General features: G+C 30.8%; 1 non-coding gene across 1 annotated transcript; it reads left to right on the top strand.

Moving 5' to 3' along the window:
* Positions 1–4343: 4343 nt before the first annotated feature.
* Positions 4344–4450, top strand: LOC139860873 (small nucleolar RNA R71). The gene has a single exon (XR_011763494.1). It is a non-coding gene; the product is annotated as a small nucleolar RNA R71 (small nucleolar RNA).
* Positions 4451–7151: the final 2701 nt, after the last annotated feature.

The raw sequence follows: 7151 nt of genomic DNA, 5'->3' as shown, positions 1-7151 counted from the left end.
AAAAATATTATTTTTATATTATTTATTTATAAAAGTATTAATTTTTTTAATTTTAATAAAACTAATTAAACTAAATAATACAAATTAATTAAAAACTAAAACAAATTATTATTAAATATAACCCTAATTAGGGTTTAATAATAATAATTATTAATAATTTAAACCCTAAACTGGTCGGCTGAGGTTTCAGGCGGGTCAAATCAAGCCATGAGATCGCATGGTCTTCGCGTTATAAATCCATGCGGTCGCATGGAGTAGGGTTTTGGGCCAGAAATTGGGTTGCTACAGTACCGGGCCCGAATTCAGTTTATTATATATTTTTTTCTGTTTTAAATATATAGAATATTTATATAAAGTAAATAAAAACTTAATTGTTAAAAACTAAAAATAAAAATAGAAAAATTTATAAATTTATATATTTTTATCAATCTCTTAAAAATATATATATTTTTATTTTTCTTTTCTTTTTAAATTTTTGTATTTTTTATATTTAAAACGTATTTTTATAAAAAGAACTAAATAAAAAATCTTTTTGTTTTTTTATAGCGTTGCCCTTTCGGCGTTTTAGTGTCCTCGGCAGCGGCGCCAAAAATACTTGATGTGCGTAGAGGTGTATACAAAATAGTTATATTTTTACAAGGAAATACTATTAAATACGATACAATTTTACACAAGTTATTTATTTATTTATAAAGTGGATATACCTAAACCTTGCTACAACACTTATCGGCAGTGTACCTAATCGTACAGTAGTGTAGTTTTTAGTAAGTTCGGTTCGTCCATAGGGAACTCGCCAAGTTTAACGCTATATTTTTAAAACTATATTTGTAAATATATATATGTAGTATTATTATTATAAAGGGGGGGTTTTACCGTTTAATGACCGGTTTGTCGATTTTAAAACTTTAGTCGCAGTTAAAACCTAATGTAAAATATTAAATATATAAAAGACTTAATTTAAAGCGTAAAGTAAATAATGATAATGAAATTTTGATAAATAAAAGTGCGATAAATAAAATTGCGATTATTAAAAAGTACGATAATTAAAAGTGCAATTAAATAAAATGCGATAATTAAAAGTGCAATTAAATATGAAATAAAGGAAATTAAATACGAAATAAAGGAATTATGCTTATTTAAACTTCCGTAATCATGATGTTTGACGTGTTGATTTTAGTTTATTACCATGGGTTAATTGTTCTTTGTCCTGGATTATTCGATATGTCCATACGGATTTGTCTATAATAGTCCATCAGTCATAATCATAAAGTGCGGAAGTTTTCGTCAAATTATTCTTATTCCCAAAGTCAAATATTCCAACTAATTGGGGATTCGAATTGTAACAAGGTCTTAATACTTTGTTTAATGAATACACCAGGTTATCGACTGCGTGTAATCCAAGGTTTTATTACTTTGTTAACAATTACACCAATTACCCTTGAATGTAATCTACCCCTGTTTCAACAAGTCTATTAACTATTAATCCAGTTCCGTGTCCGGTAAAATGAACAATGATTGGTATTTATAGATATCCCGCCTACCGTACCCAGTCAAGCGTATGTGGTTATATATAAATATGTCAAATTATAAGTCTATATATTAAATTAACGAGGTATCGTTAAGTTAATATAAAATCCATTAATAGCCCATAGTCTAATTTCCACAAGTGTCGTTCTTTTATCCAAACCCCAATTATGGTCCAAAGCCCAATTACCCAATTTTAATATATATCCCAACATCACGATTACTTCGGCTTAAATAAGCATAATAATAACTTAGCTACGAGACATTAATTTAAAAAGGTTGAACATAACTTACAATGATTAAAAATAGCGTAGCGTTACACGGACAGAATTTCGACTTACACCCTTACAACATTCGCTAACATACCCTTATTATTAAAATTAAAATTAAAATTAAAATTAAAATTAAAATTAAAATTAAAATTAATATATATATATATATATATATATATATATATATATATATATATATATATATATATATATATATATACGTTGATAGATAGGAAGAGAAAAAGATGTCATTTTGATCAACCAAAACTGCGAATTTATAGGACCTGACCCTCAAAATGCGGCCATGCGATCGCATGGATTTTACTCTTTCAGGCCATGCGATCGCATGGCCAGCTGGGAGAGCTCACATATCTTTGTTTGCATCTTGCCGACGGTTTATAAATATTTATATAATATATAAATAATTTTAAGAATTATTTAAATATTATATTATATTTATGTGCATAGTTGACTTGTAATTTTTAGTCCGTTGCATCGAGCGTTGAGAGTTGACTCTGGTCCCGGTTCCGAATTTTCGAACGTCCTTGCGTACAATTTAATATCTTGTATTTTGCGTTTTGCGGCTTGTACTCTTGTAATTTTGAGACGTTTCTCATCAATAATTGGAACCACTTTGATTGTAATTTGTACTTTTGAGCTTTTTGGTCGTTTGCGTCTTCAATTCGTCGAATCTGTCTTTTGTCTTCACCTTTTATTATTTAAACGAATATCACTTGTAAATAGAAAAATTGCAACTAAAAGCTTGTCTTTCTTGAGGGATAATGCTATGAAATATATGTTCGTTTTTAGCATTATCAATTGCGAATCCGTTTAATAAGTTTCTTCATTGAACTATTAATAACGGGGTCATTTAATTTCGTATCAACAACGGGGTTCTTTGTTATCAGGTCATAATCAGGTGTTACTTCATTTTCCCCACACTTAGGCGTTTTATTATTGTTAAGCACTACCGTTGGAGTTGGTAAAACAACATGGTTCTTACCAATCATTTTTGTTGGTTCAACGGTTTTGGTTGGTGGAGATTTAGACTTCTGAATCACAAAGGTGACCGATTTTTCATTATTACTAAGTGTCATTCTACCCTCTCTTACATCAAATAACGCCCCGGTGGACGCTAAGAATGGTCGACCTAAAATTAGAGGAATGTTTGAGTCCTCTTCTATGTCAATGACAATAAATTCGACTAAAAAGGTTAAATTACCCACTTGAACGGGTAGGTTGTCAGCAATTCCAACTGGGTGCCTAATGGTTTGATCAAAGAGTCGAACACTCATCTCTGTTGGACTTAACTCACCTACTCCTAATCTCTTATATAATGAAAGAGGCATAACACTCACACTTGCACCTAAATCTGCTAGTGCATCATACATGACACAATCACTAAGTAGACAAGGAACAATAAATTCACCCGGATCACCCACCCTGGGTGGAGGTTTTGGTGGAACTGTCTTCACCGGGTTTATCTTTACGGTTTTTGTTTCTTGTACTTTCGTATTCTTCTTCTTCTTTCCAGAGGTATCACAAACTTTATTACCTATTACTTTCTCATACTCAACTCCTTTTATTGGAAACGGGATGGGTGGTTTGTATGGTGCCACCACTGGCTTTACATACTCGGGTGGTGGTGGTGTTGTAACTTCTTCATTGTTACTCACGTCTAAAACCTTCCCATCTTCTGATGCTGGTTTTTCAGAATTTGTTGAGACCATATTAACATTCTCATTCCGAGGATTTACTTCAGTATTACTCAGTAGCTTTCCTTGTTCCCTCTCACTCATCATGCTAGCAAGAGTACCTACGTGTTTTTCTAGATTCAAAATGGAAGCTTGTTGAGTTCTTAATGACTGATCAAACCTCTCATTTGTTTGGGTTTGAGATGTAATAAATTGTGTTTGAGATTCCATTAGCTTTGCCATCATTTCTTCTAGATTTGACTTTTTCCCTTCGGTTTGTTGTGTTGGTTTATACAAACTAGGTCTTTGTTGATTGAAAGTGTTGTTTGGAGTTGGTTGGTTATTCAGACCTTGTTAGTTATACGAGTTATTGTTTGATCCATTTGGATTGTAAAGAATGTTTTGATTTCGATTAAAGTTCGGCCTTGGCGGTTGATAATTATTTTGATAATTATTTCCCGGCCTTTGGTTCATGTAGGAAACATTCTCTCGTTGTTCCATGGTTTGCTCAATGTGACAATCTTTCATTAAGTGTGGTCCACCGCATTGCTCACAACTGATTCGTATTGCGTGAATATCTTTATTCATCTTTTCCATTCTTCTCTCGAAAGCATCTATTTTTGCAGAAACGGAATCAAAGTCATGGCTAGAATCGGCTCTAGCTGCTTTAGATGAACGAAAGATATCTTTTTCTTGGTGCCACTCATGTGAATGGGAGGCAGTGTTATCAATGATTTTGTGAGCTTCGGCTGCGGTTTTGTTCATAATGGAACCACCAGCTGTTATGTCGATGTCTTTTCATGTAGCAATGTCGCATCCTTGGTAGAATATTTGTACTATTTGATAAGTGTCTAAACCATGTTGCGGACATCCTCTCAACAACTTTCCAAATCTTGTCCATGCCTCATATAATGTTTCATTTGGCTTTTGCGCGAATATAGCAATTTCTCCTTGAAGTCTCACGGCTTTAGATGACGGAAAGAATTGTTTAAGAAATTTCTCAACTAAAACATCCCATGTGTCAATCGCCCCTTCAGGTAACGATTCTAACCAATCTTTGGCTTCTCCCTTTAAAGTCTAGGGAAATAACATGAGATATATCTGTTCATCCTCAACTTCTCAGATTTTAAATAGAGTACAGATCCTATTAAAGGTTTGAAGATGTTCGTTTGGATCTTCATTTGGCGTACCACTATATTGGCATTGATTAGTTACCATGTGTAGGATTTGTCCTTTGATTTCATAATCTGGCGCATTAATATCTGGCTTAATAATGGCGTGACCTTGGCCAGTGCGTGTGGCTCTCATTCGGTCTTCCATACTTAGAGGTTCCGTTACTTCCATAATTGAATTTGTTGAATCTGAATCACTAAAGGATTCTGATTTAACGGTTTGTGGTTCAGGAGGAATGATTAGTGTTTCAGGATCTTGGAATTGTCCTTGAATATCCTCCGGATTCTCAATTGTGAGGTCGGGTTCAAAAAATGGATTATCGAAAATTTGAATTGGAGTACTTGGTCGACTAGATGACGATTCTAAAGAAAAATCAACGGCGACAATGTTGGCTAGACGTCTTGATCGAGTTACAGGTGGTGAACGTATGAAAGGTGGTGAATGTTTTGCTCGGTGCATTCACTGAATATCCTATTAGTTATAAAAATAAAAATTATATAAGTTATCAAATTAATAGACTTTTCTGATTTTGCCCACGTTTCGAATAGCCAATAGATGCAGCAGGTAGCCTGGACCCTTTAAATCGGAAGCCCACAACTCGCCACTACCAAATCCAACTATTACTACGAACCAGAAAATTTTGGATGTCTATCAATTTAACCGCTTAAAATAATTTTTCGTTTTGAAATTTTAGAGAAGAAATAGAAAATTCTATGTCCTAAAAACTAGAGCGTCGAGAAATAAGAAAGAAAAAGAGCGCGTCGAAAAACGTCGAAAAATAAAAGGTCGAAAAATAAAAATAAGAAAGAAAAACGTCGAAACTTAAAAGTCTAAAAACTAAATCTAAAAAGTTGCGCCTAAAGGTATTAAAGCTTAAAAGGAAATCTATATCCAAAACAGCAATAACTTAAAAAGTACTAAAATTCTATTAAATATTAAAGCGATGAGTAACGTCGTAAAATTCTAAAGCGCCTAAATCTTAATCTAAAGAAAAAGCACTTAAGGGATTTTACGGCAAAGCCTAATAATCTAGAAATATAAAATAACTACGGCAAAAACTAAGTTTAAAACTAATTACGAACGATAAAAATACAAATTACGAATTAAACGTTAAAAATATACAATTTATAAAAAAAAATGATAAAATTACTTATTGTTATAAAAATATTATTTTTATATTATTATTTTATAAAAGTATTAATTTATAAATTAATAAAACTAATTAGAACTTAAAAATACAATTTAATTAAAAAATTAAAACTAATTATTATTAAATTAAACCCTAATTTTAATTAATTAATAATAATTATTATTAAACTGAACCCTAGTTCTGTTGGCTCAGACCTGTCACTTCAACTCATGCGATCGCATGAGTTTGAAGTTATAATACCATGCGGTCGTATGGAGCAGAATTCCGGATCTGAATGTTGGGCTGCTACAGTACCGGGCCCGAATTCTTTTACTTATTATTTTTTTTTGTTTTTAATTTATATAAAATATTTATATAAAAACTTATATTTTAAAAACTACCTATTAGTTTTTGTAACAAAAAAAAAATACAAACTTTTTAATTTTAAAAATGTAAAAATATATAGTAATATATATATATATATATATATATATATATATATATATATATATATATATATATATATATATATATATATATATATATTTATTTTTTCTTTTTCTTGTTTTTATATTTTTGATATTTAAAACGTATTGTTACAAAAGTAAATTAAGACTTAATAAAAAAAAATTTATAGCGTTTCGCTTAGGCGTCCCCGGCAGCGGCGCCAAAAATACTTGATGTTAAAGCGAAGGGGTACAAAATAGTAGTATTTTTACTACAAAATACTATTAAATACGATACAATTTTACACAAGTTATTTATTTATTTATAGAGTGGATATACCTAAACCTTGCTACAACACTTATAGGCAGTGTACCTAATTGTACAGTAGTGTAGTTTTTAGTAAGTCCGGTTCATTTCACAGGGAGCTAGCCAAGTTTAACGCTATATTTTTAAAAACTATATTTGTATAAAAATATATATATAGGAGTAGTATTATTATTATAAAAGGGGGGTTTTTACCGTTTAATGACCGGTTTGTCGATTTTAAAACTTAAGTCGCAGTTAAAACCTAATGTAAAATATTAAAAATAAATATAACTTAATTTTAAGCGTTAAGTAAATAACGATAATGAAATTGCGAAAAATAAAAGTGCGATAAATAAAATGACGATAAATAAAATTGCGATAATTAAAAAGTACGATAATTAAAATGACTATAAATTAAAGTGGGATAATTAAAAGTGCAATTAAATATGAAATAAAGGAATTATGCTTATTTAAACTTCCGTAATCATGATGTTGGACGTGTTAATTTTAGTATATTACCATGGGTTAATTATCCTTTGTCCTGGATTATTTAATATGTCCGTCTGGTTTTTGTCCATAACAGTCCATCAGTCATAAATATAAAGT

The sequence above is a fragment of the Rutidosis leptorrhynchoides genome, chromosome 7 (assembly GCF_046630445.1).
Source record: "Rutidosis leptorrhynchoides isolate AG116_Rl617_1_P2 chromosome 7, CSIRO_AGI_Rlap_v1, whole genome shotgun sequence".
Classification (NCBI taxonomy): domain Eukaryota; kingdom Viridiplantae; phylum Streptophyta; class Magnoliopsida; order Asterales; family Asteraceae; genus Rutidosis; species Rutidosis leptorrhynchoides.
The sequence above is the reverse complement of the archived record's forward strand: the minus strand, read 5'-3'. Positions and strand labels throughout refer to the sequence as shown.